The following is a 26702-nucleotide window of genomic DNA, read 5'->3' as shown; positions in this document are numbered from 1 at the left end:
AGTCTTGTCCTTTTTAAATTTTCCTTGTGCAAAACAGTCATTAATCCATTTTTTATTGATCTAACAAATTGCGTTAGAGCATTTTCCATGTATCTGGAAGCAGAGTCCTTGTTGTCCTGAAAGCTGTGGGGAAAGAGGTTCCCACTTAATGAACTGCTAAATCTTCCCTCTCCTTCCTTTCCATTTTCCCTTTGGGGAAATTGGAGGGTGCTTTGAAGTATAATCGAGAGCTGGTTTCAAGTTTTCTTAAGAGAGTCCTTATTCTAATAACATCTATTCTTTTTTTGGTGGGGGGAGTTAACAAAATTTTTCAAATTAAAGTGGGTTGGATTTAAATCTCACATACAGTTCACTGATATCCTTTACTATGAAAAAATTCAGTCACTACATCCATAAAAGTGTATCAATTAGAGACAGTATGAAATAAAATTAAGATTTTTAAAAGCTAAAATTATATAAGTATTAATTATTATTATTAATAGTAAATTCCTTTGAGGGATTATTCTTTAAATAAAATAGCAAAATTGTAACAATACATTCTAAATATATCAGTGATGAAATTTAGTCGTCAGAGTATGTGCCTTACTGAAACTTTGGACAGGATTTTGCACCTTAGTTTGCCTAGTTTAAAAAGAGAAAACTCTGTAACTCCTTAAAAGTACATCTTAAAAAAAGAGGGATTTTCTCTACTTTCTCCTTTGTGTGTGTGTGTGTGTGTGTGTGTGTGTGTGTGTGTGTGTGTGTGTCTGTCACCTGTGTGGAAGATGACAGAAGCAGATAAAGCTACTGGAGTTTTCTAAAAATAAAATGCACTGCGGAAAAGCTCTGTGATCTTATTGGGAGTGCCAAAATATCAGTGCATCAGTAGCCAAGGGGATAAAAAGGGTATAAAAATTCCGTTTCCTTAAACTCCACACGTTCCTGGAACAAAGTAGAGAGAACACTACTGCCAAGTCAGACCTTAACTTGAAATGCCAACGTCTCTCAAAAGCAGTTTCTCAAAGATGGTATTTTAGGGCAAAAGATCAGCAAGTCTTCATTTTCTAGTGTTCCTTTAGCTTATGTGGCTGCTAAAGCTGAAAATAATAAATTTGGAAATTTGATTCAAACATAAGAAAACAGTTTTTTTTTTAAATGGCAAAATCAGACACAAGTCACCCTTCTTGTGTTTTCTCCTTAATACTGCTTTTAGGCATCAATCAATTTATATATTTTAATTCAAACCAGTTCCTCCAGAAAGCCATCATTACTTCAGCAGAAAAACTCCCTCTTTATCACATGGCTGCTCTATAGAACCTTGAATAACTTGAGTAATGATTTGGAATCCAGGCCTCTCTTTGTCAGGATGAATTAGCAGAGTTATGGGCAGGTCTTTGCAGAATCTAATATGAGATAAAGAATGTGACCAATATTTAGAATTTAAATATTTCCCAACACAATCTCATTCAGGATACCGCATTTAACTCAACAGCCATATCCTGTGGATCTTTTCCAATCTCACTATAAGTCTAGTCTCATCATTATATCCTCCATCTCAGTGAGTGCTTCCTGGTTGTTTTCTTTTTTTTTTAAGATTTTATTTATTTATTTGACAGAGAGAGACACAGCGAGAGAGGGAACACAAGCAGGGGGAGTGGGAGAGGGAGAAGCAGGCTTCCCGTGGAGCAGGGAGCCCGATGCGGGGCTTCATCCCAGGACCCTGGGACCACGACCTGAACCGAAGGCAGACTGAGCCACCCAGGCGCCCCTTCCTGATTGTTTTCTTTAGGAGTCAGGGAATTATGTGCCTGCTCATGCAGCTTTCCATTGGAGAAAGATTGTTTCCCCTGGAGAAAGATTTGTCAGTGTTAATTTGCAACAACTATGACACATTGGTCAAGCAACTTGAATTTTTTTTCCCCAAAGTGATCTGCAGATTAAAGCTTTGACTAAAGCATGTGAATGTGTGGAATGTGTGTGTTTCTGTGTTTACTTAAATTTTTATACATGTATAATATAAATATAATAATTTATATATAAAATTATATATAATATGCATATAATTTTATATATGTATACATACTAGTTTAATTTTATGGGTTCTAGGGCACATAATAATCATGTGTAAAGTTTAATTAATTTCCAAATAATTACAAATGGCTTTCATATGTGTGGTATTAATTGTTCACTAGCCCCAAATCTCTCATGTTTGACAGTTCAGATAAGCCATCTATTTCCTACCACACAATCTATGAAAAATTTTCCATAGTGTTTGACACTGTACTGTAATATTTGGTTTATTGTCTTCCTTCCCACTAGACATAGATTGTTGAGGTCAGAGTCTACATCATTTTTTCTATTACCTTGCAACTAGAATTTAATCTAATATATGTATATATACATACCAAAGTTCAATAAAACTAAAGATTTTTGCTATACATTTTCTTAGGTATTAGTTTGCTAATTATGGCATATGGAAAGTGAGAGGGAAAGAACAAAGAACTCCCGATACAGATTTATTTGGGGATGAAATTTTGACTTATTATTAAGGTCTTCCCAGTATTTGTCTTTTAGTTATGGTACCATCAGATTTTTTTTTTCTTTTACTGAAAAGAGAGAAGCTTGTGATGTGTGTTTACCCTGCGCTACATTTAGTAGAGCTGTCAGGAATCAGGCATAAGTGACCTCACACTGAGACTGGATCATTTCTTTTTCTCACTCAAGGGGGAGCTCAAATATGACAGGCTACCTTTGTGGACATTTAATCATCAGTCATATTTCCTTTACATTTTCAGAATAAAACTTATTCTGCTAAAGAATTTTTATCCTAATTATAAAACTCAACTGACATTGCTCAACATAGATTATTAGTATCTCTAAGCTGTAGAAATCTCAAAAAATATGTTCATCATCGCCTTCCCTCTCTACCTCCAATTCTTGTTTTCAATTACCTTGTGAACATCTCTGTGTTTTTACATTTGAACAACTAATTGCACATATTCATTAAAAGAAAAACACACCAATACTTTTGCACCAGATTAGGTATGTTTTTTCTCTTTAATCTAGGTCTCTTAAGGCCAACCCTTCCTGCTTCACCCCATTCGACCCCCGTGTCCACTGTACCTCGATTGTTCTCCCTTGAGGCCATCTCTGAGTGACCTTTACATATCCTTCATGTTGAATACCCCTCTCTTATCCAAAAGTTGCCAGGCACCTCCTTTCTGGATGCAAATTATTATAATCACTTTTCTCTTCATTACCACTGCCAGTATTCTAGCTCAAGAACTAATTATTTCCTTAAAATATTGAATTAATATATGTTAATTCTGAAGAAATTAGCCAATTTACTTAAAAAATTCAATGCAGTAAAAGGCTTGCCTTTTCTAATATATAGTTATAATTACTTAGCGTCTGGGATTTTATTGTTAAACAATTTTTCACTTTTAAGTTTTCCATGTTTAAAATAATAACAATAATAATATTAATAACTTGAGAATCATCATCATTATTGTCATCGTTATTGACTATAAAATTTAGACCTGTGTTTGTCTTTATCTTTTCTATTTTATCACCAGAAACTGTAAAAATAAGATCTTGGGTGAAGCTCAACACGTGTAACAGATGAAGTTCTGAAAGATTGGGTTAGAGGATGCAGAGACTGCACTACTATGATCTCTCTCCCCTATTCCACATAAAGGTGCCTACTGAGGGGCCACCATAAAACACTGGGCTCTAAAGAATATGTTTCAAAAACTATCATTGGAAAAAAACTGACATATTGCTGAAAGAGTTGTGGGTGAACTATAAAACTATTTAGAAGTTATATAGAAACTATTTAGGAAACTAACTACAAAGTAGTTAATTGTATTTGTAGTAAATTATGTTCTATAAATTACCCACAATCACTGAATTAGTGAATACTGGACCATTGCTCTTAAGGGAAATACAGAGTTTGGTTCCTGTAAGCCTCCGTCACAATATTTTCATCAACCAGTCAATACATAACTTTATTTTATGTGTGTTTCTGTTTAAAGACACCTTATTTAATATATATTGTTGACTCACTGCTGCCTGAACTCATAGCCAACAACACCATAACTCATGGCTGAATGAATCTTTCCTAATACACGTATTTTCTTTGTAAGGAACATCACAACCTCCTTGCACATAGGAACACCAGATAGCCTTCCAGCACTATGCTTGGGGGAAATTTCAAACAATGAAATTACCTTAAAAAAAGTACAAAAAGGAAAAAAACTTGTGGCACTAAATAAACCACAGAAAGGACACATTTACTATGAGAACTGATTCAAGAAGGCCAAACCTCATCTTATTTGACTTCAGCAGGATCACATATTTCAGGTGACTCAAGATTTTTCACTTGTCTGTGCATATTCATGAATGATGGAGAAAGCACTATGATTATTGATTTAAGGATTCTAAATATATTTTAGTGAGCAGGCAAATTTATAAATACAGAATCCATGAATAATAAAGACAGAAGGTAATAAATTCCGTGTATCAAAAATGAAAAACAACATATTTGATGTTGACATATCTTCAATGTCGGTTCCACATTAATGAATATTATCCAGCTTCTTAAGCAAATGCAAAGGTAGCCATCTGCAGAGGAAGGCTAAATTCCTTCATGAATGTTCTCATTAGCATGATCCTGAAGCTTTTCCTTTAAATAATAGTTTATGACATAGAATTAATATATTCTTTGAAAAACATGAAAAATTTAAAAAAATTCACAATAACCTATAATCCCAGAAATTAGAAAAAATAATCAATGATAAAAAGTTTATTCTAGTTGCTCATTTCAGGGTATTATAAAATTTGGATCAAGCTAGTTTTTTTCATTAAAGCTTCATGAACTAAACAACTTTCCAAAACATAAGAACTGTAAAACAGGATTTTAGGTAGCTGCCTTGTGTTGCCTAATATGAATGAACTACATATTTACCCAATCAACTACTTTTGGATATTTAAATAGTTCCTACATTTACTGTTTCAAAAGACTGTGAGCAATCTTGAACTCAGATGCTTAGCATATTATGTCTTTAGGATACAGTCCTACAGGTAGGATTCACACTTATATCTATCATGGTCCCATCAGGGAAACAAAACTCACACCGGGTAGTTTAATAGAGGACATGTAAAATGAGAAACTAATTACAAATCTACTTTCAATAACGCGTTTTGAAAGGCAAATAGTACAGTGAAGCAACTCAGAAATTAGCAACATCTTGAAGCTCTCATCTCCACCTGGGTTTAAAGGACAAAGGAGGAGATAGTGTTTACTGCCGCCCACGAATAAACGGTAGCTGCTCTGGGGTAGCTAGAATTATAGCTGGACAGAACAAAGGGGATTTGCAGCCACAGAGATTTTCAGTCAGATTTAAGGGTAGAAACACCTTTGCTACTTTCTTTGTCTGCCTGTAATCTCCTGTCAATATTTCTCCTTGGTTCAACCTCCCCGAGTAAAGTGGGGGAAGGATAGGAGGCTAGATATAACAGAAAACAGGCAACTTCACACCACTTCAAAGGGTTTGAAAAGCCTGAAGAATTTCTATACTGTGCATTTAATCTTGTTATGGTATTACTCAAAAGAATGGTTAAACCAATTTATAAAATCCCTTAAGTAGTGTAAAAGAGCCCACTTCTCTCTACACTTACACTACTTGTGAATATTATTTTGTGATTTAGTTTCCAAATTGGTGGACAAAAAGGCAATCTCATTTCTATCTTCCTATTTTTGGATGATTACCGTTGTGGTTTAATACTTTCTCTACATTTCTCAGACTATTACATCTCCTCCTAGAGTCTCTTTAGCTATCATCATATGGGCCCTGAGGATTATTATTAAATTTGTTCTTAGTTTGCTGTTGTGAGTAGGAAATTGCATTCCATTTCTATTTCTTAGTGAGTTATTATTTTTTAATTATATTTTTAATTTGAGGAACATCAGACCTTCATAAAATTTGCAAAAATGTTTCAAATAGCTTTTATAATTCCTTTACCTAAGTTTGCCTATACTTTCTTTAGTTTACCTATACTGTGCTTATTTACTTTGATTAATGAAAAATTGGCAAGTAAGTTGTAGGACCATGCACCATCTTCTTAAATTCTTTTTTTTTAATTTTTAACGATTTATTTATTTATTTGAGAGAGCGAGAGTGCAGGCATGAGGAGGGAGGGCAGAGGGAGAGGAAGAAGGAGAGAAGCTGCCTCCCTACTGAGCGGGAAGCCCCAGGTGGGGCTTGATCTCCTGACCCTGCGATCAGGAACTGAGCGGAAATCAAGAGTCAGAACCTTAACCAACTGAGGCCCCCCGGTGCCCCTATCTTCTTAAATTCTTCTGCATGCATTTCTTATAATAATAAGGATATTCTGTCACATACCCAGAAAGCAATGATAAATTCAGAAAATGTAATATTGCTTAAAATTATCCATATTGTAATTATGCTCATTTTTGCAGTACTGCCCTTTATAGCAACAACCTTTCCTTTTTCTTTCCCCCCCACTCAGGATCATGCATTTTATTTGATTGGCATGTCCTTAATGACACTGATGTTTGTATACTGGAGAGGCCTATTGTTTTGTAGGATATTCCTCGATTTCTCTTGTTTCTCATGGTTAGAATTTCATTTTGTTTTAATTTTGAAATATGCTCAAACTACAGAAATTTTTAATTATAATACAAAGTACTTTTTCTCTGAACTACTACAAAATAAGTTGTAGATATGATGCCCTATCAGCATCCAGTACTTGAGTGGATAGTTTTTATAGCAAATATATTCTCCCATAGAACCACAATACAAACTTCAAAATCAGGAAACTAAAATTATTACATTTCTACCACTTAATCTTCAGAATATATTCAAGCTCTGCTAATTACGATTACAAAAAGATCCTGTTCAGAATCACATGTTACTTTGCTTGTTTGTTTTAGTCTTTATCTGGAGTAATTCCTCAACATTTCTTTGATCTTCAGGACATTGACATTTCAAAAAATTATTTAAATTTTAATTAGGTAACATACAGTGCAATATTGGTTTCAGAGGTAGAATTCAGTGATTCATCACTTACATACAACACCCAGTGTTCCTCACAACAAGTACCCTTTTTTTATATCCATCACCCGTCTAGCCCATCCCACCCACCTCCTTCCATCAACCCTCAGTTTGTTCTCTATCATTAATAGTCTCATATGGTTTGTCTCTCTCTCTCCTTTTTCCCCTCTTCTCATATGTTCATCTGTTTTCTTTCTTAAGTTCCACATAAAAGTGAGATCATATGGCATTTGTCTTTCTCTGACTGACTTATTTCACTTAGCATTACACACTCTAGTTCCATCTACATCATTGCAAATGGCAAGATTTCATTCTTTTTGGTGGCCAAGTAATATCCCATTATATATAATTCCAAATATATATATATATATATATATATATATATATATAATTTCTTTATCTATACATCAGTCAGTGGGCATTTGGGCTCTCTCCATACTTTGGCTATTGTTGATAATGCTGCTATAAACATTGGGGTACATGTACTCCTCTAAATCTGTATTTTTGTATCCTTTGGGTAAATACCTAGTAGTGCAATTGCTGGATCATAGAGTAATTCTATTTTTAACTTTTTGAGGATCCCTCATAATGTTCTCCAGAGTGGCTGCACCTGTTTGCATTCCCACCAACAATGCATGAAAGTTCTCCTTTCTCCTCATCCCCGCCAACACCTGTTGTTTCTTGTGGTATTAATCTTAGCCATTCTGACAGGTGTGAGGTGGTATCTCATTGTGGTTTTGATTTGGATTTCCCTGATCATGACTGATGTGTCTGTTAGCCATCTGGCTGTCCTCTTTGGAAAAGTGTCTATTCATATCTTCTGCCCATTTCTTAACTGGATTATTTGGTTTTTGGATGTTGAGTTTGATTAATTCTTTATAGATTTTGGATAGTAATCCTTTATCAGATAAGTCATTTGAAATTATTTTCTCTCATCCCATAGTCTGCCTTTTAGCTTTGTTGATTGTTTCCTTTGCTCTGCAGAAGCTTTTTTTTTTTAAATCAAGTCCCAATAGTTCATTTTTGCTTTTTTTTCCCTAGCCTCCAAAGACATGTCTAGTAAGAAGTAGCTGTAGTCAAGGTCAAAGAGGCTGCTGCCTGTGCTCTCCTTTAGGATTTTGATGGTTTCCTGTCTCACACTTAGGTGTTTCATTCGTTTTGAATTTACTTTTGTGTATGGTGTAAGAAAGTGAAGGACATTGACATTTTTGAGGGTTAATAGACAGATATTTCATAGGTTGTCCTTCAATTTGGATTCATCTGATGTTCTTACAATCAAATTCAGCAGAAGTCATGATACATTTTCATTGTGTTCTATCAGGTAGTGTATTAAAAAATCCCATATTGGGTGATGTGCACTTTTCTTACTTGATTGGAAGGTGTTCATGAGTCTTCTCCACTGTGTAAAAATCAAACTTTCACTTTGTTTATTAATTTATTTATATTTGTTAGTTCATTGATTCCAATGTATTCAGTAGATCATGATTGGTAAATATCATTAGTTACTTGTGCCATTCATATTGTCCCAGATTTGGTTGCCAGCAAGAGTACATTTAAGCGGGGTGCCTGGGTGGCTCAGTCCGTTAATCGTCTGCCTTCGGCTCAGGTCATGATCCCAGGGTCCTGGGATCGAGTCCCACATCGGGCTCCCTGATCAGCTGGGAACCTGCTTCTCCCTCTCCCTCTGCTGTTCCCCCTATTTGTGCTCTCTCTCCCTGTCAAATAAATAAAATCTTAAAAAAAAGAATACATTTAAGCTAGCTGCTATGTTTGTTTGTTTGTTTGAATAATTTATTTATTTATTTGACAGAGAGAAAGAGGACACAAGCAGGGGGAGTAACAGTGGGAGAGGGAGAAGCTGACTCCCCACTGAGCAGGGAGCCCGATGTGGGGCTCCATCCCAGGACCCTGGGATCATGACCTGAGCTGAAGGCAGATGCTTAACCAAATGAGCCACCCAGGCACCCCTAGCTTCTATGTCTTTTGACATGTTCTCAGCATTCTCACCCAATCACTTAAAGGCCTTAAGAGCAAAAATTGAAAATAGACATTAAAAAAGAAAGAGTCCCATTACCTGAAATACAATATCTGGCAGAACATTTTGAAAAGACTTTAGAAGAACAACAAAAAAGGATCCAAAGTGGACTTATGGCTCTGAGGATCAAACAATCAGGTGGCCCACTTGTAGATATTATAAGGGACACTGGAAAAAAAGTCAGTCCCATCTTATAAAAAGAAAACCAAGGTACAGGAAAAGCCCTCAATTCAGATCAATGAAATTCTCCAAGAAAGGAAAAGCATCTAATACCGTATTTTATCCTTAAACAGTCAAGGTGAATTAACTAAACACAGAAAGTCAATGTCATTATTTCCTAGGGGATATGGGCACTACTCTTTTTACATTAAAACCTGTCACTTTTAATCAACTTTTCCTATGAGTATACATGCCACAGAGGCAGTAGGTATTTCAAATAACCCACAAGTTTTCCCTACCTCCAAGCCATTAATTGTAACCCTTGGGTCATTAACTGAGAAAAATTTCTTCCTGTTCTGTGACTCCATCCCTGCAAATTTAATAGGGAAAAACTTTGTAAATGGAATTGTGGTGTGAAGTGTACATCAAAGGAAACTATTTTTCAGGTTTCCAAAGGACACTTCTATCCATGATCAAGTTATGTCTACTCTGGGTAGAATTTAGTCTTCTCCATTATATTTGATGCAACTTCAGATAAAGATTTGACACCATACCTGACACTCTATGGGTGAAAAATCCCAATGACACAGGAAAAAATAATTGGAACAGAATCTATTAAAGTTCAGATAGATCCTACCAAGCCATTACACAAAATTCCCCAATATCCCTTAAAGCCAGATACAAAGGAAGAACTTAAAACTATAGTTGAAGGCTTTATGTCTAAAAGACCCTTTAACACCCTGTACGAGCTTTGTAAACCCCTCCCATTATACCAGTAAAGAAATCAAATGGACAAAGCTAATCTATGTCTTTGTCAAGATCTCTAGGCTAGCAACAAAACGCTTATCCATCACTTCCCAGTAGAACCTAACTCAAATCCATCCTGTCATGAGTTCTTCCTGGGGCCGCACTAGAACTAGATTTTTGATCTGTCTCTATTCACTGCAACTCTAAACTAGGATAGTCAGGGCACCTGGGTGGCTCTGTCGGGTAAGTGACCTACTCTTGATTTTGGCGCAGTTCATGATCTCATTGTCATGAGATGGAGTCCTGTGTTGGACTCTGCGCTGGGCATGAAGCCTTCTAAAGATTCTCTTTCTCCCTCTTCCTCTGCCCCTCTTCCCCTGCTCAAACATGCTCTCCTTCTCTCAAATTGCTTGAAAAAGCAAGCAAACAAACTGGATAGTCAATGCTTTGTGCCTTAACCTGAGGATAGGGGGACCAGTGAGTTAAACGTCTGCCTTTGGCTCAGGTCATGACCCCGGAGTCTGGGATCCAGCCAGAATCCAGAATCTGTGTTGTGTTGAGCTCCCTGCTCAGCGGGGAGCCTGCTTCTCCTTCTCCTCCCTGCTGCTGCTCTCTCTCACTATCTCTGTCTCTCTCTCTCTCAAATAAATAAATAAATAAATAAAATCTTTAACCTGGGGAGGGTAGGAATATACCTGGGCAATCATGCTCCAGGGATTCACTGAAGCCCTGTCCTATTTTTTGAAGATCCTCAATCAATATTTAAAATGGAGGGGGGTGGGGGGATGGGTTAGCCCGGTGATGGGTATTAAAGAGGGCACAAACTGAATGGAGCACTGAGTATTATATGCAAACAATGAATCATGGAACACTACATCAAAAACTAATGATGTAATATATGGTGATTAACATAACATAATAAAATAAAAATAAAATAAAATAAAATAAAATATTTACACTTTTGGTTGAGTTCTGATAAAATATACAGACGATCTTCTACTTTGTTCAAAAACAAGGCAGTCTGTTAAAAGAGAAATCCATTTACTTGCTCTGAGCTATGGGAGAAAGTTACAGGAAACAAATTATAATTTTGTTTAAACAGCTTATTATTTAGGAAATTACCTATCTAAGGAGGGAAAGCTAATCTCTCCTGACAAACTACATACTATCCAAACTTATTAGAGACCCTCACAAAATGACAATGGAGAGGATTTCTACGTTTCACTGGCTAATTCAGACAATGGGGTCGATTTTTATTGCAATTGTGACAATTCTTTACTAATTAAGTTATTTTTTTAAGATTTTATTTATTTATTTGACAGAAAGAGACACAGTGAGAGAGGGAACACAAGCAGGGGGAGTGGGAGAGGGAGAAGTAGGCTTCCTGCGGAGCAGGGCGCCTGATGGGGGTCTCAATCCCAGGACTCTGGGATCATGACCTGAGCTGAAGGCAGATGCCTAACGACTGAGCCACCCAAGCTCCCCTTAACTAAGTTCTTAATAAGAGACTTCCTTATCTGGGAACCCAAACATAGCCCTGTGGTCATACAATCTACTTTCTTTGGGACACATCACATATCCTCCTATTAACTAATAACTGGGAGTCCTGTGTGTTTAGAGATTTCACCACCAATGTCTGATTCTGCCGTGCTGCATACTGACATGGCAAAAAATTACAAATGATTTATATACTATCACATCATATCACCAACAGGTTGTTTTCCTACATTGTCTTAAGTAGCCTCATCATTGTCTTCAATGAGATTTTGTTTATTCAAAGAGATTTTTTTCAAAGAGAAAACTAATGGAATCTCATTGGAATCTTTTTCGTTTACAGACAGCAATGAGCCTTCAGGAAGTCAGTCTTTGGGTTTATATTTACAATTAATGAAGCAATTCAGAATTACATGTAATAGGAAAGCTAATGCAATAGCTGACCTCAAATTGAAGATTCTAGGGATTCTCTAAAAGCTGAGAATCTTTAGAAGTAGATAACTGACCCATGAACTTTGGAATGAGCTGACTTTAGATAGTGGATAGCTTCTACCAAAGACACAAGACCAAGATTTCTGTCTAATTCCTCTTTTTGTTTTTCATCTGCTTACTTCTAATCACTTCTCTACTCATTTTCTATAAATCACCTAGGCTGGAAATTCTGACTCAGATGTGACCTCCAAAACAAGTCTACTGCTGATTATTTAGGCACCCAATCTGCGGGTAATTATTGACTAATTTTTTATGAAAATAACTGATAAGTGTTTCCAACGGTACAAAAATTTTAAGACACTTGTACTAACTCTGAAAGAAGTTATTTTATTTATTTATTTTTAAAGAAGACTCCATGCTGTGTGGAGCCCAATGTGGGGCTTGAATTTACAACCCTGAGATCAAGACCTGAGCTGAGATCAAGAATCAGACACAAAAATGTATTTAACTCCTACAATCGACACTAGATTTTGCAGAGTTTCATCACACTGTGAGTACCAAGAATGTTTCAAAGGAATTTCTCTAGACTTCCCTGTCCAACCTCCTGCCTTAGATAACTGAAAGTCTGGAATTCTTAGAAGAGATTCCTCTCAGCTATTTTTCTCAGTCTTTGGTAGCTGAAAACCTGGTGTCTCTACCTACCTAAACCAGATAGATGTCTCTTAGGTTTCCTGACACACTACCCTTCAAGCATTTTCTATTCATACTACATTTCTTTATGACCTATAAAAACATTTATATCATTATTTGAAATGTTCTTTATCCTAATATTACATGCTCAAATTCTGTATGTCATTCAAAAATCAATTTATATGGCAATGCCTCCAACCAGTGTGTCCTGATCACACACACATACAACGAATTTTCTTGCATCTTGAATTTTATTAAACTATTTTTACAGATTTAATATATCTATTTTGTCTTTTTAAAAGTATTACATTTTATGTTTACCAGATTTATTATTTTCCTTACTACACCTTCTATCTCAAAGGAGGAAATTATGCCATCTCTATTTTCCTATCATCAAATGTGCCATCAATATAATATGAGTAAAATTATTACTGAATGCATAATTGAGGGAAAGAATATTGGAACAAACTCATAATTTACCTCTTTACTGATCTTTCATGAACTGTCCACTACCTATCATTAGTTAATGTCTGTGTGCTACATATGTATACGTTTATTTATAGTTTTCTGTCCACTTTTCATTATAGTTTTATTAAGAATGAATAAGCTTTATCTCATTTGTATGTGTTCAACATGTGGACTTTCATAAATGTTCTGTAAAGAGCAAGAGGTCAAAAAGTAGCATTTATTATGTTATAAATTAAAAAGAAATATGAATTTGAGGATATTCATTGTATTAATCCATCCAAAGTTATGTGGAACATTAAGATTATTATCTGGAAATTAATTATTTTTGATACATGCAATAGCAGGAGTACATACAGATGTTACATTAACTGAAAATATTTGTGAGGTAAAAAATAGTAGTACATGAGTATTTTATAGTTTTCTGAGTACAGATCCTTTGCCGCTTTGGTTAGATTTATTCCTAGGTATCTTATGGTTTTGGGTGCAATTATAAATGGGATCGACTCCTTAATTTCTCTCTCTTCTGTCTTGTTGTTGGTGTATAGGAATGCCACTGATTTCTGGGCATTGATTTTATATCCTGCCACTTTACTGAATTCCTGTATGAGTTCTAGCAGTTTTGGGGTGGAGTCTTTTGGGGTTTCCACATAAAGTATCATATCACCTGCAAAGAGTGAGAGTTTGACTTCCTCTTTGCCGATTTGGATGCCTTTGATTTCTTTTTGTTGTCTGATTGCTGTGGCTAGGACTTCTAATACTATATTGAATAGCAGTGGTGATAGTGGACATCCCTGCTGCATTCACAAAGAAATGGAAAAATGTTCCATGCTCATGGATTGGAAGAACAAACATTGTGAAGATGTCAGTGCTACCTAGAGCAATCTACACATTCAGTGCAATCCCCATCAAAATACCATCCACTTTTTTCAAAGAAATGGAAAAAATAATCCTAAAATTTGTATGGAACCAGATAAGACGCCAAATAGCCAGAGGAATGTTGAAAAAGAAGCAAAGCTGGCAGCATCAAAATTCCGGACTTCCAGCTCTATTACAAAGCTGTAATCATCAAGACAGTATGGTCCTGGCACAAAAACAGACACACAGATCGATGGAACAGAACAGAGAGCCCAGAAATGGTCCCTCAACTCTATGGTCAACTAATCTTTGACAAAGCAGGAAAGAATGTCCAATGCAAAAAAGACAGTCTCTTCAACAAATGGTGTTGGGAAAATTGGACAGCCACATGCAGAAGAATGAAACTGGACCATTTCCTTACACCACACACAAAAATAGACTCCAAATGGTTGAAAGACCTAAACGTGAGACAGGAGTCCATCAAAATCCTAAAGCAGAACACAGTCAGCATCCTCTTCGACCTCAGCCGCAGCAACTTCTTCCTAGAAACGTCGCCAAAGGCAACGGAAGCCAGGGCAAAAATGAACTATTGGGATTTCATCAAGATAAAAAGCTTTTGCACAGCAAAAGAAACAGTCCACAAAACCAAAAGGCAACCGACAGAATGGGAGAAAATATTTGCAAATAACATATCAGATAAAGGACTAGTATCCAAAATCTATAAAGAACTTATCAAACTCAACACCCAAAGAACAAATAATCCATTCAAGAAATGGGCAGAAGACATGAACAGACATTTTTCCAAAGAAGACATCCAAATGGCCAACAGACACAAGAAAAAGTGCTCAACATCGCTCGGCATCAGGGAAATCCAAATCAAAACTTCAGTGGGATACCACCTCACACCAGTCAGAATGGCTAAGATTAACAAGTCAGGAAATGACAGATGTTGGCAGGGATGCGGAGAAAGGGGAACACTCCTACACTGTTGGTGGGAATGCAAGCTGGTGCAGCCACTCTGGAAAACAGTATGGAGGTTCCTCAAACAGTTGAAAATAGAGCTACCATACGATCCAGCAATTGCACTACTGGGTATTTACCCCAAAGATACAAATGTAGGGATCCGAAGGGATACGTGCACCCCAATGTTTATAGCAGCAATGTCCACAATAGCCAAACTGTGGAAAGAGCCAAGATGTCCATCGACAGATGAATGGATAAAGAAGAAGTGGTATATATACACAATGGAATATTATGCAGCCATCAAAAGGAATGAGATCTTGCCATTTGCAACGACGTGGTTGGAACTGGAGGGTGTTATGCTGAGCGAAATAAGTCAATCAGAGAAAGACATGTATCATATGACCTCACTGATATGAGGAATTCTTAATCTCAGGAAACAAACTGAGGGTTGCTGGAGTGGTGGGAGGTGGGAGGGATGGGGTGGCTGGGTGATAGACATTGGGGAGAGTATGTGCTATGGTGAGCACTGTGAATTGTGTAAGACTGTTGAATCACAGGTCTGTACCTCTGAAACAAATAATGCAATATATGTTAAGAAAAAAAAAAGAAGAAGATAGCAGGAGGGGAAGAATGAAGGGGGGTAAATCGGAGGGGGAGACAAACCATGAGACAGAATGAGCTCTGAAAAACAAACTGAGGGTTCTAGAGGGGGGGGGTGGGGGGATGGGTTAGCCTGGTGATGGGTATTAAAGAGGGCACGTTCTGTGTGGAGCACTGGGTGTTATGCACGAACAATGAATCATGGAACACTCCATCAAAAACTAATGATGTAATGATGTATGGTGATTAACATAACAATAAAAAATTTAAAGAAAAAAATAGTAGTTCAAGTTATTGTAGAGAAAATAATCTTGGCCAAAAAACCTACACTTTCTTTACATAATTAAAAATAATTACTATTATTAAAAATAATAAAATGATAGGTAGTCACATATGTATAAGGGCAGATTTGAAAGTATTATTAAAATCAATTCTGTTGGGGCGCCTGGGTGGCTCAGGTGTTAAGCATCTGCCTTCGGCTCAGGTCATGATCCCAGGGTCCTGGGATCGAGCCCAACATCAAGCTCCCTGCTCGGCGGGAAGCCTGCTTCTCCCTCTCCCACTCCCCCTGCTTGTGTTCCTGCTCTCACTATCTCTCTTTCTGTCAAATAAATAAATAAAATATTAAAAAATAAATAAAGTAAAATAAATACATAAATAAATAAGATCAATTCTGTTGTTTTTTAAAGTATATTTTGGGGTTATCATTTACTGATACTTCCATTTTTTTATTTTTAATAAGTATATCCATATCTATAGCTGATGTTCATTAATAAATATAACCATATCTATAGCTGATTTTCAGTAGCATGCAGTGATATAAAAGAAAGCAGTTAAATATAACAGTGTTCATCCCAAGAAACCATTCTATAAAATGTTGGGACATATATCCAAAACCAGAATATTTTATAGACAAACACTGACACATAACCCATAACTTTCTCTACCAGTTGATATTTCTTCAGTAGAGATTACTACGTTTATGACTTCAAAAGATGACTAAACACTTTATTTCTGCTGAGTAAGGTCTACTTAATACATAGGATTATTAAATCACACTAACATCTAGGTTAGTGAGATTTTATTTGCTTTTATTTGCTGTTGACTATTATATGTCACTTTGTAATGGCTATTCCTCATACAAATTATTGTCTACCTTTTTTACTGCTAATTACAATCAAAGAACAGAGTCCTAGAAATTGAATTACATTTTTTAAAAAATTGGGGTCCTTTTAAAGTTTCTTGATGCATTTTCCAAAATTTCTCTCCAGAAAAGATGCATTGAATTTAAACTTCTGACAATAGCTTTAGAAGTGTTTGACTCACTGTTTATACTCACTTTTTTTTAAGATTTTATTTATCTGACAGAATGAGAGACAGCATGAGCAGGGAGGGGGAAAGCCAGAGGGAGAGGGAGAAACACCCAACAGGGAGCTCAATCCCAGGACCCTGAGTTCATGACCTGAGCCGAAGTCAGATGCTTAACTGAGTGAGCCACCCTGGCATCCCTGGCTATTGTCAATTTTAATAATTGTGACCATTGATTATTATTGTAAATTTGATGGAAATTTACATGACATATTTAGAAATTTAAAAGTTCAAAATGATACCATGGTTAAATATTTTTTCTAATGTTTCTAGAATATTTGTGGGTCGACTTTTATAAATTGTTTATAATACTTCCAACTTTTCTAATAGAGGTTCTTAATTTTCTTATTTAACTCTCCAGGAGGTACAGAACATATGTTCATTAAAATAATTAAAATTACTTTTGCCTTAATGGAAGTTCAATATTTTGACTAAAATAAATTCCTGTCACCTCCCTATCCCAGTCTCTTGAATACTGCATACTCTGAGAGATAATACAACAAATCAGCAAAAGCAGGCTTTTATTTGTGTTTTTGCAGTTTGCAAATTACATATTATATAGCTTAATGCCTTCTTCCAGTGATAGTTTTCTACTCAGAGAGTTGCTGATGATGTTGATTTTGCTGCTACTTTTTGAGAGAAATAACAAAAAGTCTTAATCTCAAATGTTTATATTAAGGTTTCTTACTCTTACATAGACCCTAACCAAGGCACCCTTTTCCTTAGAAGTACTTTGATATAACCGATGAATGCTTATTATTTTTAGAAGTTTCCCCTCAAACTCACTTCTTCTCAGCATGAATTTGTTCAACTCTTGATCATTTATTTGATTTACAATAGTTGTCTTACTCAACTCTCACATATCTATATACACTAAGGATTGCCCATTATCATATGCCTATAGTTTGTGTCTAATATTCCCTGGAAAAAAATGAAACTATTGATTTATATGTAAATTAACAGTAAGCAAAAGAGCAAATGAGGGTTGGGAAAACCAGGATTATGCATAATGTAACTCTGGCCTTTACAGTTAAAGATTATACTATATACACTTGTTTGCTATGTCAACACACCAGCTCAGTCCCAACAGTCCTAAATTTATCCATGTAATAGCATAAAATTGTCTTCTTACTTTGCATATAGCCTACATTCCATAAGAATGGATTTCACAGTTTAAAACCTTTTTGCAGAAAAAGGAATATGTGACAGACTGTATGTGACCTGCAAAACCAAAAATATTTAAAGTCTGGCTTTTAACAGAAAAAGTTTTCCAAGTCTGGTAGAAAACATATGTAAGGCTTTTAACCTACTTACAATGGAATTGTATCTTCGTGATTTAATCTCCTCCAATTCTGCATCAAAAATATACCAGTAATAAATTAGTTTAACAGAGACATTTAAATAGACTTATCTAAATTAAAATCTAAAATTAATATACCTATGGATCAATAACAAAATATAATCTTAAGAAAGGCTGTCCATATGAAGGTGGTCAAATATTTAGCCCCTAGAGGTTAATAGGGAGACTACTGTATGTGAGTTAATCAACTGGAACCAGGTTCATGGTTTGAAATGGAAGAATAGCATGATGTACCCTAGACCACAGAATGCAGCTCAAAATCAGTAGCCCTTGACTAATGCCTACACTAAGGATTTGATAAAGATTTGTACCTAGGTAAGTGACAGGAAATAGGCTTCAACTCACAGCAAAGAATTGAACTGAGCTGCCATCTTATTCAGTGCCTAATGATTAAATATGAAATATCTCAATAATCTGCTAAGATAAGAGAGTGCCACTAATATAAGATCACCTTCTGACTTGGTAGTCCGAGATAGAAGAAACCAATGGACAATCAGACCAAACAGGACGGCAGAGAGAAAAATATAACTAAGTCTATCAAGTAAAGATGAAAGAGAATCAAGGAATTTCACACTTTTGAAAACAATACATGCTCAAAGAAAGCACTGACAAAATAAAACATTATTTTTTAATGAAATGCAGTCTAAATTATGTTTTAAAAAGTCTGTTGGAGATCTTTAATTTCATAAAAGATACACTGTAAATATTAGAAAAATTAAGGACTATGAGCTAAAAAGAGCAAATGAGAACACAATTTTTTTTAAAAAATTACCCTATTAAATAATATGAAATGGGATATATATAGAAAAATAAACTCAATATATGGGATAAAATCTCATATGGGAATAGTAGAGAGATAAATTTATTGATAGTTGTGAGAAATTATATCATAATGCTATCCAAAGCAATAGGAATAAAAATATAAAAAAATATTAACAAGCATATAGAAGAAATGGAGAGTTTATACAAGACTCTGAGAAGAATCAATAAATAGATGGGATATTTGGGAAGCAATATTTTATAAAATAATGATTGAGAAATATTCCAGAACTGAATAAATACTTGACACATAATAATTGAAAAGTACATCAAGTGCCAAGTAGCATGAATGAATGAATGAATGAATTAGAAATAAGAAATCCATCATGGTTCATACAAGGAGAACCACTACAAGTGATATAGATTAAGAGATTTATTGTAGTTATTGGAATATACACAATGTGGGAGTTGGGTAAGAAATCTGTATGATCTCTGCTTTTTGTGCATGGTGTGGGCCTTATGTTATGAGTCAGCCAGGCAGGGGTCAGGAAAAGGATCTCAATTGTCAAAGAGCAAGAAAACAACTGGACAAACCACAGCCTGGTAGGATAAACTGGATTTCATATCTGACTTGCACCGCCTGCAACTGTAATTATGTGTGTGACCTGCAGGGCTAGCTAGCAGCCTTTTCCAAGCAAGTGCACATTTATATGCATTTGCCCCAAGCCAACAGAGAGATCCTATGGAAGGCAGAGCCCCTGAGGGCCTGGGGTGCTGCTCAAGCTAAAAAGGTGAGAGCTGACACAACCACAACTACACGGTGCCTGGTGTTATTTGATACAGTAAAAATGGTTGTATCTTTACTGCCTTCCAAACCACACTGAAATTTATCCTGTAAACAATCCCACCCTGGTACAACAAAGAGAAGTGAGCCCTGTGAAATGTAGTTTCACTTTTGGCTTGGTTGACAGTGCCACCTCAACACACGGCACATTTTGGGAAAATTTAAAGTCAGGCTGCAGGATGTCAGAGATATATGAGATTTAAGATTTGCCAAAGACACGTGATAGACAATTTTAACATGTATGAATACTATACTGACAGCAGAGACATCACCATAAACAAATGCTATTAGTAGGTAATGGAATAATATCTTTATGGAGGTGAAAAATTATTTGCCTGGAATCTCAAAATCAACCAAGTGATCAAGAGTAAAATGAACTCATTAAAGACAGCAAATTATCAAACTTAATTTTATAAATCCAACTATATATTGCTTGTTAAAAAAAAGTTCAACTAAAGTAATGTTTGACATTAAAAGCAATGAAAAACATCTTAGCCAAATGCTAAGCCTAAGAAAGTTATGTAACATTATTCATGTCAGAGATAGATGTTCACTGAAAATATCATTTGTTGGTTTGAAGATGGTTTCCAAATAGTATAATTATAAAAGAAAAAATCCAACAAGTGTTTAGTCACCTAACATTATAGTATCAAAGCATATATATAAAGGAAAAAAAAGTGACAGAATTAAATTTTCAGGAAGGTTGTTTAGATAGTTTGGCCTGTAGTTTCTTTTGACTCTTGGTTTATCTCATGTTCCTAGACATAAACAGGATTTTGATGGTGCACCAGCATACTTCAAATTTGAGGACAAAACCACCTTTTAAAGATGGAGGTACATCAATGTGGTAGGAGCCTGGTCCTCTTGGTCATCTTTGGGTCACTGCCCTGACTGCATATGGACTACAAATTTTGTTAGGAAAATAAACTGTATTTGTTTCTAATTACCCTTAACCAGTCTTTTTGTTGTTTGCATCCAAAATATTTTGAAAATTAGTAAAATTATCAAAGGGTAAAGGAAATCTTTACTGTACCCAATCTTAACTGTACCCAAACTGAAAAATCACAGGGAAAGATGTGAAACACATCATTATCCACAATTCCCACAAGTTTCATAGTAAAATTAAAGAAAGAGACCAGATAATTATTGGCTGGAGGGTAATACTAAAGATTTCATTTTCTTTTAAGATGGGAGGAACTTGAAGAAGTTCAGAGTGAGAAGTTGATGTAAAAAAAAAGAAATGTAGGTTAAAAATGTTTAATCAATACTATGTAAACTTGTAGGAAGCAGGACAAATACTGATTGAGATTACAGGGAGTGTGTTAAATTTTGTTGTGAAGAACTCTTGTTCTAAATATGCATATATATATATATATATATATATATATATATGGCAATTATCAAAGAATGGTCTTGGTAAAAATAAGTTGGAATAGAGAAATAATTAGTAATGATTGTACTGTTAATCCATTTATATATTTATGTTTATTTACATTATATTACATTATTCAAAAAAAGTTTGGCAAAGTGTCTTCATATGTCTAAGCACAATTCTATACACTAGACACTCATGATTAAGCAGATTTCATGTATAATTAATACATACCTCTGCATACAAAATTATCTTTATTATACTTTGATAAGCAATCTGTTAAATTTGTGAAGAAAGTATTAAAGGAGGACAAGGAAGGGAATAAGTGATCTTGTACAATAATGAAGAAGAATGACTCTGAGGGGCCAGGGAAGAATGGCATCACATAGGTTGTTAAATTAGGAAGGAGCCTTACAGGGTGATTATTTTATTCCTGACAGACAGCAAAAGAAACACTATGTAGCTTTGCAGTGTGTCAACTGGGAAACTGTATTTCCAGGAATTCCTTTCCCTGCATGTTTCAGGTTAGCCAAAACCACAAGGGAGTTTCCTGAGTGAGATTGGGATGCTGGAAGTGAAGCAGCAGGCAATTGGTAGCTCAGGTATGTTGTTGCTGGTGTGCCCACTCAGGCAGTTGGTGTGATGATCCAGCTCATGCTGCAAGTTCTCCAACTTCCCATAAATCTTCCTTCAGCTTCTCCATCTCTTGGCTATGTGTGTATTTTTAACTCCAAGATAAAGGATCCTGTTTTGACAGAACATACAGACCACAAAGATAGAGCCAAGAGTTTGTCTCGGTGATGATCAAACTCAAGCTTCTGGGTTCCAGCTTCATCTTGTTGTCCCCCACTTTATACCCATTCCTTCCTGACGGCGTCTCCTGTTTACTTTATGTCTCAAAGGACATAAAGAATTTGGGAATACAAGTTTTCTAAAGTAAATGTTCAAGAAAGGAAGAAAGAGAACTAAGGAAGGAAGGAAGGAAGCAGGGAAGGAGGGAAAGAAGAAAGGAGAGAAAGAAGGAAGGAAGGGAAGAAGGAAGGAGGGAGGGAAAGAAGGAAGGAAGGAGGGAAAGAAGGAAGGAAGGGAGGAAGGAAGGAGGGAGGGAGGAAGGAGGGAGGGAAAGAAGGAAGGAAGGGAGGAAGGAAGGAGGGAGGGAGGGAGGAAGGGAGGAAGGAAGGACGGAGGGAAAGAAAGAAAGAAGGAAGGATGGAAGAGAAGAGAAAGGAAGAGAAAAAGGAAATAAAAAGAAAAAAGAAAGGAAATAAAAAGGGAGATCAGGGGCCTATAGTCAGAAAGACACCTATCTAAAGTTTAGTAAACCTAAGGGGAATTTTAAGGCCATTTTGGTCAATTTCAGGGTACAATCTCAGAAGCAAAGATAGCAGGCTTGGAGAAAATGCTTACCAGTTTAAATAGCTCCTAGGTTTGTGAAGGTCAAGTCCAATGACAAACCCAAGTATGTATGTGTCTGTCTCCTAGCAGTTGTGCTTCTCGGGTTGAAATCTTACTGATACAGTGTACTCAGGCAGAGGGAACAAACAGCAGTAATAAAATTTACAGAAGTGGAAATGTGTGAAGTGGCATAAGTAGATACCCACATGATAAGTCGTATGAATGTGTTAAGAAGTACTTGAGTTGGGACTTTCTATCTAATATGCTTCTATAAAGCAGAAACACTGTGTGGGGAGAGGTAAAGGGACACTGAAGGCTTGACTTTGTGTTTGAGACAGCTGATTTAGACATAGCTTATCACATTCCTAAACTCAGGGTGCAACTCCCATACTTGTTTACAGCAAGACTAGTTCACAGCATGGGGTGCTGGGATGCTAAAGGCACAGTACTTGGGTGAGGATTCTCAAAGTGAGCAGGAAGAAAAGCATCTATTAAGCCTAATGTAGTGAAAAAGACAGAGAAAAAAGAAAAGTGTAGTGTGCAGATCCGGACATTCTGAAAGAAGCTCAAGGAATGTAAAGAGTCTGCAAAAGAAACTACTCATCTTAAAAGACAACTGCACTGATGGCTAAAGAAGAAAATGAACAGAAGTTTCACTGTTTCCTTAATTCCTCAATAGTGGAGAAGAACAGCTGAAAAACAAAAGGTCAAAGTACAGGTTCAACACAGGATTCCAAACCAAATATATTAGGAAAAAATCTGCCTTTACTCCTTTACTGTTAGGACTAAAGATTGCCTGCTGCACTATTTCAAAGCATGTCCTCCAAACTGGATCTTCTTGTAAAGGTCTTCGTATTAATAAAAGTACTCATTAGCCACTCTTTTGCACCATTCCTTGAATTATTAAAACTACGTACAGGGAAATAGAGGCCCTATTAATGTGGATCCTCTCTGGCACTCCAACCTTTTGTACAAAAGCTGGGAAAATTGAGAAACAAAATGGAAGAGCACACTTCTGAAGAGCAAAAATTACCATGTGCAGATTTTTGTTGTTCCAAGCTGTGTATAGCAGAGCTTAGACTTAAGTGCATTGGATAGGTTTTTGTTTTGTTTTGTTTTTCTTTTGTTTTTGTTTTTGTTTTGTTTTGGGGTTTGGGATTAGAGTTTTATAATGGTTCAGCTTTTATTGCTGTTTTTAATTAGATTGATATATAACTTACATACAGCAAATTTAATTAAGTTTAGAGTTCCATGAATTCCTTAAAATGTGTATAATCCTGAGATGCCAACATAATCAAGATGTATAACATTTCCATTAACCCTAAATAGTTCTCTCATGTCCCTTTGTAATCAATCCTGTTCTCCACTCCTAGCCCCTGGCAACTCCTGGTCTGTTTGTCTCTACAGATTGTTTCTTGTTTGTTTTGATCCATCACTTTTTAAAAATTAAGGTTCTATTTATATACAGTAAAAGTCACCTATGTAAGCATACAATTTGATGGGTTTATGTTTAGTTTTTTAGTATCTGTGGACTGCACATGAAACTTCAAGCCAGCCCCTAGCTATTTGGACTTTCGTGAAGGACTACAGCAGATGATGGCTCAGTCCATGCTCTCTTTCTGTAGAGGTTAGTTACCTAAGCAGAGACCTTTGCATCCTGCATTTCAGCAAGGACCATGAGAGAACACATAAGCAGAGTCGCAAAGAATATGTGATCTCAACAGATTGTAGCAGGCCACCAAGATGGTAGTCACCAGCTAATTTAAGGGAGGAATTTGATTACAGGGTCCATATTAGTGGCTTTACCCATTTCTGGTGCATAGTACATATGGGCAAGCAAAGTCATGGGTCTGAAGAGATTTTAATAGGTGTGGCCAACTTCAGAATATAGCTTCCTGCAGTTTGGCAAAAAAAAGCACTTCTCTCAAGCATGCATGTCAGAGGTAGACCCCTGATTCCAAAATGCAAAGGGCCTTATAGGTATTGGGAGGGGGTTCTGAGTGCTGAACATTGTTAACTGCTTTTCAATCACAAGTCAGCTGAGTTCTGATGTGATCATGTACACTGCTGATGTCTCAGTTGTAAACTTAGTGCTAAGAAGACCAAGATCACCAGCCATGAGTAGCATCCTCCATTTAGGGACCCTCAACAACTGATCTTGAGTTTTATAGTGGCTTCCAATATGTTAAAGTGCTATCTCCCAGTGCACAGCCTGAACGTGACTCTTGAATGCTCAGGTAAAAATGACAGAGAAATCTTTCTTAAGTCAGGTTTCTTAGTCCTAAGGAATTCCACTGCCACACAGGACTAAACAACTTGGTCAGAAATAGGAGCAATGCTATGTCACTTTATCAAACTTATAAGCAATTCAAGTACAGTCATGTTAGAAATAGGGCTCAAAGGGAAATGGGAATTACAGGATTAAGTATAGGTGGAATTACCCCAGGGGTAATATACATGTATCATATGAATATGAATTTTATGTTAGGAATTTCTCCCAACTGAATTTAAAATCCACTGACTGTGGATTCAAGACAGTGTGTATCCACTGACTATTAATTTGGTAAACTGTAACCAAGATTTTCTTGTTTTTCTCTGACCCTGTCATGTTCAGGTTGATTTTACTCTAAAGCCTGAAGGTAATATTAAGTGCTAGCTCCTGGGAACACAACTGTATTTGTGATAACTGGATTAGGTACTGTGTACCCTGTGGACTGCTAGATGTGGAAGATATAAACCCAGGATAGTAACAGTCTTGCACGACCTACTAATTTTTTTGGATACTTTAAAAGTGAGATACATCAGAGACTGATGTATAAAACACATCCTGAGGTCCTGGAGGAAATATTCATATCTTTGTGAGAGTAAGCCCTCTGTATGGATATTGAAAAGGCCAGATTCTACATAGGCATTGAGAACTCACAGATCTGAGATGGCGCAAAGATGGAGAAGATGGGTTGTGGATTTTCTTGGTTTTTTTGTTGTTGTTGTTGTTGTTTGTTTGGTTTTGTTTTTGTGGGGTGGGGATAGGAACTCATAGAAGAAAGAGAAATTGATTTTGGATTCTTCCTATGTTTTGTGATTTAACTTTAAAGAGGATTTAACATTTAGAATTTAATTTCACTATGGTATATGATATTATAGCCATATTATACATTCAAATAAACCATATCCATTTACTGACATTTTTATCATTGGATTAGCATTTTTCATCTGGTTTTTAGACTACCGTGATATCTCCATTATTACAAAATCTCTGTTGAGCTTTCATGAAAGAAAAAAAAATACCTGGACATAATTTGGGAAGTGGAACAGAAAGTGAGTTTTCAGCCCTGGAAAGAGTGAGTTAATTTATCTCTGTACTGTTGTTATATTTCAGAAAGTTTTAAGGGCAAACATCCAGGCTCTCTCACATCGTCCCAGGAAGGTACACCAAAGTGCAGTGGCTCAATATAGGAGAGATGTTCTCACAAATACTGATCCAGATCTGCCTTCCTCCTAGCCATTTTTACCCCTAACTAGGTTAACCATGCATCTATTCAAGCATAGGTTTAATCCCAAAGCCCAGTGGCTTATAAGAATGGAGTGTTGGGGAGCAATAATTGAAGAACATCTTTTCTCCACTTCTGGTTTATATGAGGAAAATGTTATTTTCTAAACCTATGCCTGTCCTCTCTCAGATAATTTATTCACTTCTAACATAGGGAAATGGAATGACTTAGTGATTGATACATTTGAGTATACCTGAGCATACCCAGGACACTTCCCCATTGCATTTGATATAGATATTTTTAAACTAAAGTGCTGAAGCTTATTTGCGATGAGATATTAAACAAAACCATTTCCCTTTCTTAATTTCGCTAAATGATATAAGCAATAAGAGAGAAAAAAATTATCACTACACACTTTGAGAATAGGAAGTATTGTACATGCCTAATTTTAATAAAACCTAAAAATGGATTCCTGATGAAAATCTTCTGCAAAGTTAAGGAAAGTAGTTACAAAGATAAATAGGATACTTCAGGACAACCAGTGAAGAAAATATAACTGGAAAGACTATAAAATGTCAACATAATGAATCTCTCCAACATTAGATGTTCTGTGAA

The sequence above is a fragment of the Zalophus californianus genome, chromosome 5 (assembly GCF_009762305.2).
Source record: "Zalophus californianus isolate mZalCal1 chromosome 5, mZalCal1.pri.v2, whole genome shotgun sequence".
Lineage (NCBI taxonomy): Eukaryota > Metazoa > Chordata > Mammalia > Carnivora > Otariidae > Zalophus > Zalophus californianus.
This window is presented reverse-complemented; position numbering follows the sequence as displayed.